A 14,207-nucleotide genomic window follows, 5' to 3' on the forward strand; every position below is an offset into this window, starting at 1 on the left:
AATTTTCCTTTCCAACCTTGGAGTGCTTTCCACACTATCTCTTTGATTGAGTTGAACACCTTGCACCGGTTTCTAGACACTTGTGACGGAAGTCCAAGGTATCGGCCCAAATGATTAGTGAAAGGGACTTGGAGCTCCCTTTCCAACCTTGGGTCATGTACATTGAAAAAAATAAACCTCTTACCACTATTCCAACATCCTAAGATGTAAACATCGAATTCTTTTACAAAAACAAAAGTATTAATTTATTTTTTTAAACTCAGAAAAACCTACGAGTTTTGTTCAATTAAAACAGAAAATTAAATAACTTTTTTTTATTTATTTAGAAATTAACAAGATTATTTAAAAGAAAAAAAAAACTTTTATTTAAAAACAAAGTCAAATTTACTTTAACAACTTATTTGCTAAAAAAACTGATTTTTTTTGTTAAGATTCTTTTCAAAACCGTAACCACCGAACCATTAAAAGAAATTTTAAAAAATGAGATTTTATTCTAAAATCCTCTGTTTTTATCTCCTCCTTTAAAATCCTACGGCAGAAGATTCTTTTTTAATTAAAAATAAAACAAAGTTAACACAAAAAAAGTAAACCTTGTTAAAAAAAAATCATTTTAAATAAAAACTATCTCTTAAACTTTGAATTCAAATTTAAAAGAATCCAAATTTTTTAAACAAAATTTATTTTATAAAACTCCTATTTTTTTCAACGTATTTTAACCAAAATTTTAAAGTAAATATTTTATTAAATAAAATAAAATTTATATTTATTTCATTTAAAAAAACTCTTCTTTATTAGAAAAAGAAAACCTTTTATTTTAAAACAAAATTTAAAATATCAAAATCCTTATTTTATTTTCAAAAACTTATTTAAAATTAATTTAGAAGATTTTTTTATCTTAAAAAAAAGGTTTCTTATTAAAAGCATTTTTTTAAAAAAAAAAAAAAAAAAAACTTTTTCTTAAAAAAACATTAAAAAAAAATATTTTGATAGAAATAAAAGAATTTGTTTCAAATTAAAAGCATGATTTACAAAGCCTTTTCCTTATTTAGAAAAAAAAAATCTTTTCAACGTATTTGATACTTACTTAAAACGCACTACTGCGAACGAAATGGTCGGAGTGCCAGCGGGCTTTGAAGAAGCTGTGAAGAAGGTTGTTGCTGCTGTGATGGGTTTTTTGTGTGTTGTGTGCCCTTAAATACACAAAAAAATAACAGTAACAATGCGTGAGTCGAGTAAAACCATAGAGAAAAAAAGGAAAGGAAAGCGTAGGAGACACCACGTGGCTGGAACTTTGACGAGGAAAAGATCAATTCTGTTAAAAATCAAACCATTTGTTTAACATAAAATCTTTATTTTTTTAATTCTTATTAATAAAATCAAAATCTTAAAACAAAATCTATATTTTTTTAATTTAATTTAAACTTTAGCTTATAACCAATAATAAAGTAATCTTATAGTATTTTAAACCAAAAAAATAAAAACTTAATAAAACAAAAATTAAATAGTAAAAATTAAAATTAAAATGAAGCCGAACCAAATACGGAATCTACAGCTTGCCCCCCGTTGTGTTTCCTTGCAGAACTAAAAGGGTAGACAAAGGCAAAAGACAAAGTATTTGGGAAGGCGAAAATTTTATTCAGACAAGACAAGATAGAGATGGACCCAACTGGACACTAGGCAGGATCCCGACATGCAAAGAACCATGTACTTGATACAGGCATTAACGTCGATCTTGGATCGGGTTTGATTTAATCTACATGATAAGTGCGATGGACCTGGCTTGACATAGGCTTTGACCACAATCTTGGATCAGGTTAGATTTAACCCAATGATAAAATGCAACGGACCTGACTTTAACACAGCTTCGACCTCGGCTTGGATCGGGTTCAATTTAATCGAATGATAAAATGCAACGGACCTGACTTTCACACAGGCTTCGACCTCGGCTTGGATCGGGTTCGATTTAACCGAATGATAATGCAATGGACCTGACTTTAACAACATGCTTCGACCTTGACTTGGATCGGGTTTGATTTAACCAAATGATAAAATGCAACGGACCTGGCTTTAACAACAGGCTTCGGCCTCGACTTGGATCAGGTTCGATTTAACCGAATGAGAATATGCAACGGACCTGGCTTTCACAACAGGCTTCGACCTCGACTTGGATCGGGTTTGATTTAACCAAATGATAAAATGCGACGGACCTGACTTTAACAACAGGCTTCGACCTCGACTTGGACCGGGTTCGATTTAACTGTAGATAAATGTTTGATCACAAAAATTACCAAGCTTACGAGCTCGGCTTGGACGGAATGATGACCTTGAGGATTAGCTGAATTTTGGTGAGCAGGAGACTTGCAAGAGAAAACACTCTGATGCCCAAGTTAGGAAGAATCCGAGTTGTATTCGAGGGAAAAAAACAGTGTTTGCATACCTTGGATAAAAGCAAATGATTTCTATATATAGGCACAGACAGGACTCCCGACCAAGCCTCAACGCTCTTTAAGGTAAGCGTGAGTTACGGCGTACTGTCGTGGAGTTTGTTGAAATATGCGGCTAAGCAAGACACAGCTAGGTCGATTCAAACAAAGAATGGGAACGAGACCAAAGGAGATCATGGTTGGCTCGGCCATAACGGGCGTTGGCTCAATAGACAGTGGAAGCTGATAAAACTTTTCTCTTCTAGTAAGGATATGCCACCTAAGTGTAGGGTTTAGAGTTTCTTTAAACTTGCTAGCATGAGATATGCACTTGGCGCAAGACGATAAGACTAACACCACATGTTCATGCTAATGCGAACTTCCAATGGCAGTATGTAGTACTTATCGTAGCGAAATATTACATACGAGCGAGAGGTTAGATCAATCCAATTCATCCTAACAAACCGACACTACACTACGTAGGTACCTGTGCAGGTGAGGTGCTGGTCGGTCTTAGAAAGGCCCGTAGCGGCGTGAAGAGTCAACGACTGGAATGCCCAAAGATCATAAAGGATGGGATAGGAATGGAGGCCGTGGAAAGCTGTACTCATATTAAATTGTGTCCCCTTGTAAACGAAAGAGCTCCTGTCAGAAATAGCTAATGAAGAGCAGGCACCCTGTCGCTAACAATTGAGTGTGGCCTATGAACTAGCTCTGACTCTACAGGCCGAGGAAAAGCTAAAGACATCTACAGAAGGCTTCATGGGAAGCTGTTGCGCAACCTCTGGTGCAATTATCTTAGGACGGATGGTGCATCTACAAATGTGTATTGCCCCAATGTCATGAATGACAAATGATGCTCCATTTTACTTTCCATTTATTCTTATCATTTGACAATGTGTGACAGTATATGATCTGTTTTTTATTTCGTTTAACCAATGAATTTGACCCTCGACGCATGCTGCAATAATGTATATGCAATCCTAGATGGTTGGATCATGTATGTATGATACTCATTTTTATTTTGGCTCAAACCATAAAATGTGATTATGAATGCACAATGCATGAAACTTAAATTTTCATAATATAATCATGATATGACAACCTTTTTTTTTTTTTTGAAGAATATGTATGCAAGTGATGTGTATGCATGATTAGTGAAAATATAGTTGAGAGAACAAGAAGTTTTTCCATACTTTGCAAAGATATTACTTTTTTTGTCTACTCTCATCCTTCTTATTAGCAATTATTTAGCAAAAGAATCAAATGAGAAAAGGTAATATCAACATTGGAAGAAACACATCAACTGTTCTTTTTTTCCTTTTGCTTTTTTTTCTTTATTTTTTTATTATTTATTTTTTAATGAATGTTTTCACTCGATTGGACATATACAAGGTAACTTCTCAACTATATCAGGTTTGGAAGGGAATTTTTTTGTAGAGGTATCTCATGTGCCAGTTTAGAGAACAATCAAAGGTAACTCATAGCATTGTACATCTTGTTTGATTAAACTGCTTCATAAACTCAACCTTATAATTGACATGAAAAAGATCGGTTACAAGAAAATGGATTTAACATTAGGAGTAATGGAGGATAGGAATCATGATTTTGCAACAAAGCTTGACAATGAATAAAAGTCAGCAGACTTCCTTTTTAAAGAAAATGAAACCAAGAATTCATGGATATTTTGTCAAATCTCTGGAACAATAAGAGATTGAAATATATTTTAAGAGCTTTGGTGAGAGATTAGAGTAGGATCAAATGAATAGAAGAGTAGAAATGACCTAATTTCTTTGGACAAATAACTTTGAGAATTGGTTGCGTAACTCTCGAAGAGTTTATCTCATGTACCTCACTCCTTCTTTGAGCTTAGCTGGAGAAATTTGATGAAATCATCTTTCTAACCACATGTTATTCTTCACGAAAATGTTTTTGTGGTCCACTTTGAAGGTAAAGATCTTTTTAACCTTAGCTCTGAAGTGTCGTTCTTCACGGCAATATTGTTGCAGTCTACTTATTGAATGTAAATGACTGCTCCTTTTAGCTTTCAATTTCAAAATGAAGTTCTTTATGGAATGTTGTATAATAGCCCACTTTGTGCAGTAAAGGACCTTCAAAATTGAAAGATTTCCTGAGAGAGAAATGAGATCTCCTTAGTCTGAAGATGGCCTTTGTCTCATGATCCTGCCCCAGCTTGCAAATGATAGTTTTGCCCCAGTGTAGCAGATGACGGCTTTTGCCCCAATATAGTAATGATCAAATTTGCCCTAGTGTGGAGATTTGCAAAGAAGACCTTGAAGCCTTTGAAATTGTTGTTGTAGATTTCTGTTGATTGCCCCAGTCATTGAACTAAAAAATGGTGCAATCATGTATAAAAATGCGTAGTTGCCTCTACTGCTATTCCAAATTATGTCTTTGCTACTGCTCTAGTAAAAATTGCTCTCAAACGAAACTCATCAAAGGAGACTGAGATCTTGAGACTATTTGTCAGGCCGCTAACTTCCCAATTCTCAAAATCACTATCCTCGGTCTTGGTATCACTTTTTACTCAAAAGAAGAAAGTAGACGAAGGATTAAGATAGTAGAACAATAGAAAGTGAAAGAAGGAAGTCAGAGTAGGGAAATTTTGAGCAACTACAAGTACAAATTCATGAAGCGGTCAATCATAAGAGCCCAATGTTATTTTATTACCTTCAAAGTTCTTAGGGTAACACTAAGTGGATAATTTTGGATATTTACCACGCAATTAGATGTGACAGGTTTGATAAAAGACATTTATGGTAAGTAGGCAAATATTGATATTCCTCACAAAAATTGTATGTGACGGGCTGAGCAAATGTTTTTTTTGCAGTAAATGGTCAACTCTCAATGTTGACTATATTTACCATATATCGGTAAGCTAGGCTCAAGGCAGATTAGGCTTAAAGTAAGCTAAGCTCAAGGTTTTACAGGGAGTGAGTAATTTTGGTTCCTCACCTCAATAGGCATGCTTGCCCCAGTATGAAACTTGGTGGTTTGCTGGTTAGCACATGAGCAGCAATAGGAAGACCAAGATAAAATTGGTTTGAGTTACGGATTTATCCCGACAACAAAGTCCGGAAAAATGGTTGAGTTTTGAAAAAGATTATATCTCATTGAGGACCTTGAAGGCATTCACATTTTCATTTTTTTCCCATTTTTTATTTCTTTTTTCACTTCTTTTTTTGTTTCCTCCTAGTGACTTACAATAATTGGTTTATGATTCTTGCTAAGGTCTCCACTAACAAGAATTATAAGAGTAGACCATACAAAAATTATCATTGAAAAACTCCAAAACATGTAATTTCATTTTTATCGAGAGCATTTTCAAAGAAAACATTTTTTGTTTTTTTGTTCTTTTATTTTTCAACCAATGATATAATATGAGTGATGCATGAATGAATGTATGACGACTTAGATTTAAAAAAAAAATAGCTCAATTTCCACACACTCACATTCCTTTTTACAAGTACTCAGCTAAATCATGGGTGACTAAAGCTTCATTGTCGTTTTAACACTAGCAAGCAATCTCAAAGATGACTTCAAAGAATAAATAAACTTTATTGATAATGCAAAGTAATAGGTCAACATTGATTTTAACAATCTTGTACACTCATGATTCTAGTGTTTCATGTATTGACCATCTTCCTTTGAAAACTTTAGCCATCCTGCCCTCATTAGCACTTGCACTTTATGCTTCAGTGAAGTATTGTTCTCAGTTGAATGACCTACAGCTCCTGCATGGTAATCACAACGAACATGCGGGTCGTACCACTTTGAATAAGGTGGTTGTAATGGCTCTACGGGTACGGGAGCTAATAGATTACCTTGAAATAATTGGGATAACAACTTGGTATAGGATATTGGGATCAAATGAAAGCTCTCTCACTTTAGTTGTCTCCGACTACTATGATTGTCAGGTAATGTTTGTGGATCATTCTACAGAGTCAATGAGTTTATGGGTGCCGTAGAAGGACTGTATGCCACGAATCCTTGTTGGTGCTTCCCCTTGCGCTTCGAAACTACTGCCTGAACTTTATTTTTCCTTTTAAAAGAGCTTCTATTCGTTTCAAGGTGTGGCTCTTTATTAATTAAAGGCACTGGCGGTTGTTCCATTGCTTCTCCCCATCTCTGAGCATATTCTTTCCCTGTAGTCTCTTCAACATTTCCATTGGTAACATTTTATTTTTCTTTACCTTTTAAAATATTTGAGTGAATGGTCTTTGATGCTTGTCCATCTTGGAATGTGAATTCAACCTGACAGATTGTAGGAGCTTGTTGGCCTTTCTTGGAAAGCTGAGCTTCATGTGATGAATTATGCTGGGGGAAGCCCTCTATTGACTGACAAGGAGGTGAGTTCACCTTAGGTAATGAATTATTATGAGGTTCGACTAAATTGTTAGGTTGAGAAATGCCATCAACAATATTTTTTAAGATATAGAAAATTTATGTGATTTGTCCCTGAATCTTATCAATATCTTGTCTCATCTTCTTTAGCTCTACATTCTGCACCTCCATGATCTGTTCTTGAATCTCGCCTCTTATTTTCTTTAGCTCAGTATTCAATTCTTCCATGACCCGTTCGTGGATTTCGATTCTAAGTTTCTTTAGCTCAGCGTTAAATTCTTCCATGTTATGCTGCTTTATGTACCTTGTATATAAAGAATAGTAAATATGTGGTTCTTTAGCTATTTTTTCTAAGAGTTCATATTAATTATAATGTAATGGAGAATGCACAGATTTTGATTTTTTTAAGATAGAATTTGATATGCATGAGATAATGTTATGCAAATTTTGGATCACAAATTAAGGGAAATTTTAAATGATTATGAACATGTGAAATGATGCATGCATAAGATGATATTTTTTTAATTTATGTTATGGACATGCAGAATGATACAAGGAAAGAACAGTTTTAATTTACTTTAAGAAAAAAAATGTGCTACCAATTACCGCGAAGTGATATGATATACAATCTAAATGCATGTAAATGTAATGCTAGACTATAAATCATCCCAGGAGGGAAGATCATGAATATGCGCATGAAATGAAACCTTAGGGTTATAAGGACGAACTCCTAAATAATTGAATAAGTTTAAAAGTTTTGATGTGCCTACAACAGAGACATTTACAACCCCCTTTGAAATGCAACACTTCTATCTAAACTTAAGCAAATAGTTAGGAAGAAATAAGGTAAATGCTTTTTTCCTTTTCTTTTTTTTTTTAGATTAAAAAAAAAGTGGTTCATTTAAAACCTTATGGTTAAAACTCGGCCAAATTGACCCTATTTATTATTATTTTTTTAAAATAAACAATATGACACAACAAAAATAAAATGTAATATGAATATGAGCGTGAAGTTATGTACTAATGCATCCTAGAGGATAATGGCCCCCAAATCTTCCATATGCTTTTGCAGTATGGTTGACCTGAGTGGAGAATTTCATGCGCCTGCACGGGAACCAAAATTCCACGAAGGTCACACTACTCAGTCTCCGATCTAATCTTAAAGGTAAAGCCTGGGTAGGAGGCTTGTGAATGTGTGTGATATGCGTGATGATGCAAAATAAAATCATAATGCATAAAAAAATATTTACAAAAATTGAAAAAATAACAAATAACAAAAATGGACCCAAAACATATTACAATAGGATAATAAACGACAAAATAAATGGCTTGACTCTCTTAATATTCCCCAGTGGAGTCGCCAAGCTGTCGCAACGTCATCGCGACGTGGAGCGGCCGACGTCATCCCCTGAAGGGTCTCTTTCGAGATAAGGGTTTGGAGTCGCCACCAATCATCTACGAGGTGTGATTGGTCACCTAAAAATAAAGACAAGGTCTGCGAAAATAGATTATTGGTTCGGGAGTCGACTGAGCGTAGGGAAGGTGTTAGCACCCTACGATACCCGTTCGAAAACGGTACCACATTTTGTCAAAAATTATCCTATTATTTTATTTGGTCCAAAAAAATGTTTTTATTTTATTTTAAATGTCTCATATTATATTAATTCACACCTTGTTATAAGATTTGAATTAATAAGTATGAGTGGCACGAAGGCCATTAGAAAAATTTTAACACCCCGAGAATATTGGAAGGTCATAATTTTCGTAATTGGAGTTTTTAAAATAATTATTTAGCAAAAAATAATAAATAAAAAAATAATTTTAATTTTATGGAACATTAAGACTTGAAGTTACAACATTAGTGATAACACTCCAATGTCTCATCAACGTGCCATCACCTTGAGATTTAAGCTGTGTTCCTTTTTTAAAATACAAATTTGTATTTTTGAATTTTGTTAAAAAAACTCTAATGGAAATCTTTTATTTAAAAGAATTATTTAGAAAAAACAATGATAAAATGAGGCATGCAAAGACTCGAACTTGGGTCATGTACATTGAAAAAACAAACATCTTCCCACTATTCCAACATCCTAAGATGTAAATATTGTATTCTTTTACAAGAACAAGAGTTTTAATTTATTTTTTTAAACTAAAAAAAACCTACAAATTTTGTTAAATTAAAACAGAAAAATAAATAACTTTTTTTATTTATTTCGAAATTAACAATATTATTTAAAAGAAAAAAAACTTTTATTTAAAAACAAAGTCAAATTTACTTTAACAAAACTTATTTGTTAAAAAAACTGATTTTTTTTTTTGTTAAGATTCTTTTCAAAACAATAACTACCGAACCATTAAAAGAAATTTTAAAAAATGAGATTTTATTCTAAAATACTCTGTTTTTATCTCCTCCTTTAAAATCCTGCAGCAGAAGATTTTTTTTTAATTAAAAAATAAAACAAAGTTAACACAAAAAAGTAAACCTTGTAAAAAAAAAAATCATTTTAAATAAAAACTATCTCTTAAACTTTGAATTCAAATTTAAAAGAATCCAAATTTTTTTAAACAAGATTTATTTTATAAAACTTTTATTTTTTTCAACGTATTTTAACCAAAATTTTAAAGTAAATATTTTATTAAAATAAAATAAAATTTATATTTATTTCATTTAAAAAACTCTTCTTTATTAGAAAAAGAAAACTTTTTATTTTAAAACAAATTTTAAAATATCAAAATCTTTATTTTATTTTCAAAACTTATTTAAAATTAATTTAGAAGATTTTTTTTATCTTATAAAAAAGGTTTCTTACTAAAAGCATTTTCTTAAAAAAAAAAAAGAAAAAAAAAACTTTTTCTTAAAAAAACATTTTTTTCTAAAAAAAAATCTTTTCATGGAAACAAAAGAATCTGTTTCAAATTAAAAGCATGATTTCCAAAGCCTTTCTCTTATTTAGAAAAAAAAATTCTTTTCAACGTATTTGATACTTACTTAAAACACACTACTGCGAACGAAATCGTCGGAGTGCCAGCGGGCTTGGAAGAAGCTGTGAAGATGGTTGTTGCTGCTGTCGTTCGCGTCGTTCCCTTGCGTCGTCGGAGGTCGTGGGTATGAAGGAGAAAAGTGGTGATGGTGGGATAAGAGAGATGAAGAGAAGAAGATACGGTGATGAGTTTCTAACTGTCTGCGCTGTGTGGTTTTCTGTGTGTTGTGTGCCCTTTAAATACACAAAAAAATAACAGTAATAATGCGTGAGTCGAGTAAAACGATAGAGAAAAAACAGGAAAGGAAAGCGTAGGAGACACTACGTGGCTGGAACTTTGACGAGGAAAAGATCAATTCTGTTAAAAATAAAACCATTTGTTTAACATAAAATCTTTATTTTTTTTAATTCTTATTATTAATAAAATCAAAATCTTTAAAACAAAATCTATATTTTTTAATTTAATTTAAACTTTAGCTTATAACCAATAATAAAGTAATCTTATATTATTTTAAACAAAAAAAAAAACTTAATAAAACAAAAATTAAATAGTAAAAATTAAAATTAAAATGAAGCCGGACCAAATACGGTATCTACACCATTGATCAACATAGAAAATTTGACTGTTTCTACACACTACATAATAAGAGAAATCAATCTTTGGCAGAAATCCAATTTCTCCATAACCTATCTCATATACCCCTACTCAACTCTATCATAAGCTTTAGACATGTCTAGTTTTAGCACCGCCACTCTGTGCTTTCCTATAATTTTTTTGTTTATCGAATGGATGCACTCAAACCCGATTGTGGCATTATCTATAATACTTCGTCCCAGGATAAAAGACCGATTGAATTAGAGCTATGATCTCATCAAGAAAAAAGTTTAGCCTGTTCGCCAAAGTTTTTGCAATAAGCTTATAGATCACATTGCACAAGCTAATGGATCTGTAATCTCTCATCTTTGATCCTCAAGAAAACAGAGTATTTGTATCCACAAACGCCACTTTCTTGGAAGAAGACCACGTTCAAGATCATAAACCACGAAGTAAGGTAGTGATAAGTGAGATTTTCGAAGCGGCTACAAACGTCTACAAGAGTTGTTGATCAAGCTGACACTTCAACAAGAGTTGTTGATGAATCCAACACATCACGTTAGTCGCATCTGCCTCAAGAATTGAGGGTGCCTCGACGTAGTGGGAGGATTGTGTCACAACCTGACCACTACGTGGGTTTAACTGAAACCCAAGTTGTTATACCCGATGACGGCGTCGAGGATCCATTAACATACAAACAGGCAACGAAAAATGTGGACAAGGACAAATGTGTCAAAGCCATGGACTTAGAGTCTATGTACTTCTATGTCCTTCAACTTGTACCAAAACGACGGGAAAGACGGGTAAAGATCATAAGAGTAAACAAGATGCTAGAAGAAGTAAAGGTACAGACCTACAAAGCAAGACTTGTGGCGAAAGGCTACACACAAACGGAAGGGGTGGACTATGAAGAAACATCTCCCCTATAGCTATACTCAAGTCCATAAGAATACTTTTATCCATTATCACATATTATGACTATGAGATTTGGCAAATGGACATCAAGACTGCCCTTCTGAATGACAATTTTGAAGAAAGTATTTATATGTCTTAGCCCAAAGGGTTCATAGCTCAAGGTCAATAGCAAAAGGTTTGCAAGTTTAAACGGTTCATATATGGATAGAAACAAGCATCTCATCCTTGGAGCATAAGTTTTGATACTGCGATCAAATTTTATGGTTTTGACCAAAATGTTGATGAGCCTTGTGTATACAAGAAAATCGTCAACAACACAATAGTCTTTTTAGTATTGTATGTGGATGCTATCCTACTTATTGGGAATGATGTAGGATACTTTACTGACATAAAGAAGTGGCTAGCTATTGAGTTCCAAATGAATGATTTGGGAGAAGCTCATTATGTTCTTGGCATCTAAATTCCTACGGATCGCTAAAACAAAACACTAGCCTTATCTCAAACAACTTATATCAACAAGATGTTTGTTCCATAATCAATGCAAAATTTCAAGAAGGGCTTATTGTCTTTCAGACATGGAATTCATCTATCTAAGGAACAATGTCCTAAGATACCTCAAGAAGTTGAGAATATGAGACGCATATTTCATGCTTCAGTAGTGGGCAGCTTGATGTACGCTATGTTGTGTACTAAGCCTATCATCTGCTATGCAATAGGGATGATCAGTACGTATCAATCCAACCCAGGATATGATCACTGGACTGCTGTTAAGGGAATTCCTCAAGTATCTTAGGAGAACGAGGGACTACAAGCTCGTGTATGACTCTAAGGATTTGATCCTTACAGGATTCAAGGAAATCCACGTTGGGATCAGTATTCACTCTTAATGGAGGAGCAATGGTTTGGCGAAGCATCAAATGAGGATGCATCTCAGACTCCACCATGGAGGCTGAGTACATCGCAACTTGTGAAGCAACAAAAGAAGCGGTTTGGCTTAGGAAGTGCTTAACCGATTTGGAAGTCGTTCCAAACATGAACTTGCCCGTCACAATTTATTGTGATAACAGTGGTGCTGTGGCAAATTCTAAAGAACCTTGAAGCCACAAGAGCGGCAAGCACATCGAAAGGAAGTACCACCTTATACGGGAGATAGTGTAACGAGAAGATGTGATCGTCACAAAGATCGCTTCGGAGCACAACATTGTTGATCCTTTTACAAAGGCGCTCACGGCTAAACTATTTGAGGGCCATCTAGAAAGTGTAGGTCTACGAGCGTTGTACAATTAGTCTATGGCAAGTGAGAGAAATGTGATAGGTATAGTGTATGCTCTAGTTTATTGTATTTATCCTTTTGCTTTATGATTTTGTACACCCCACTAGAGTTTAGTTCAAGTGGGAGTTTGTTGGGTGTGTTGCCCTAAACTCGTAGTTTGTAATTATGTAAAAACAAATTTATATTTAATAAAGTTGTGTTTTTCATATTAATAAAATTTGTGGTTAAATTTATAACATTGCATTGTCCAAATCCAATAAACTAAACATCCAAGGTTATTGTCATGTAACCGGGATAGTATATATACTGAGTATATATTTGATATACCCTCGATATACATATGGATAATGTACCGGGAATAACCTAAAGGCTCTATAGTATAAGGATAAGGTTGGGTACCTTATCTTGGCAATACTATGGATACGACCCGCTTTGTAAATGTTACAGATGACTCGATCCAAGTCGTTCATCTGGAGACATGTGAGTGGAGGTATCTTATACAATGAGTTTGTAGAAGATCGAAACGTGAAATAGCCAATCTTTAGATGTAACACCATTAACTAATAGATTACTATTTTCATAGGACCTGACCAGGAAACTCATTCTCAATCCTGAGTGAGTTATGAACTCCTGCCTGTGAGGGCTCGTCCTTTGATCTGTATGGGTGAGACTGGCCTTAGTCACCGACTCAACATTCCTACCATTTCAAAGTTATCACGTCAGCATCATGTATTCCTCTTGAATTTTTATCCACAGCTGATCTTGGGTTCGACCATTGGTGATAGTTAGATGAGATTCATTGAGGATGTTGAATGCTTCAGCATACGACTTCGATAGGAGAGCTCCATTTGCATAGGCATCTACCACTAACCTCGTAGCTTCATTCAACCCAATATAATATATCTCTATCTAAATACACTTGAGGATACTGTGGTATGGGCACTTTTGCAAAAGTCCCTTGAACCTTTCCCATGATTCGCTTACAGATTCCCCTGAAAATTGCTGAAAGTTATTGATGTCGTTTCTGAACTTTGCATTTTTTCTCGGTGGAAAATATTTCATAGAAAAAGTTTCTACCAATTCATTCCATGTAGTGATGCATTCTGATGGTAGGGAGTGTAGCCATATCCTAACTGTCTCTCAACGAAAATGGGAACAATTTCAGCCTCAATGCTTCCTTCGTTACTCCCCTGATCTTAAACAAATTACTGACCTCCAAGAAATATCTCAGATGGAGGTGAGGATCTTCTGATTCATGACCCCCAAACTGTCCCACAGTTTGAAGCATTTGAAACATTACGGGTGTAGGCTCAAACTCATCGGCATCTATATCCGGCTCCACTATAGCTGGATTAAAATTATAAAATGCCAGAGTCATGTATGCTCTAATTGCTCTATCCCTGTCATCTGCTAACAGGATAGCATTTAGAGGAAGGGCTGCTGTTGCCCCAACAACCTCTTCCTCATACATGTCCTCAACTACCATATTCAGTGATTGCGAATTCGGATTGCGATTCGTCTCTTCTTGCTCTTGTATTCTGTGCTCATTTCTTCTCCTATTAGGCGTTCCTTCATTTTTGTCATCAAGCAGAAATTCTAACCCTTGGAAATCATACATCGACCTACAAAGCAACCAAAATATGGCTAAGGAAACT

General features: G+C 34.3%; 1 non-coding gene across 1 annotated transcript; it reads left to right on the forward strand.

The window, feature by feature from the left end:
- Positions 1-13,477: 13,477 nt before the first annotated feature.
- Positions 13,478-13,584, forward strand: LOC148209574 (small nucleolar RNA R71). The gene has a single exon (XR_015793336.1). It is a non-coding gene; the product is annotated as a small nucleolar RNA R71 (small nucleolar RNA).
- The last annotated feature ends 623 nt before the right edge of the window (positions 13,585-14,207 follow it).

This window comes from Momordica charantia (genome assembly GCF_013281855.1).
Source record: "Momordica charantia cultivar OHB3-1 chromosome 8 unlocalized genomic scaffold, Mcharantia_2.0 BLBB01000008.1, whole genome shotgun sequence".
Lineage (NCBI taxonomy): Eukaryota > Viridiplantae > Streptophyta > Magnoliopsida > Cucurbitales > Cucurbitaceae > Momordica > Momordica charantia.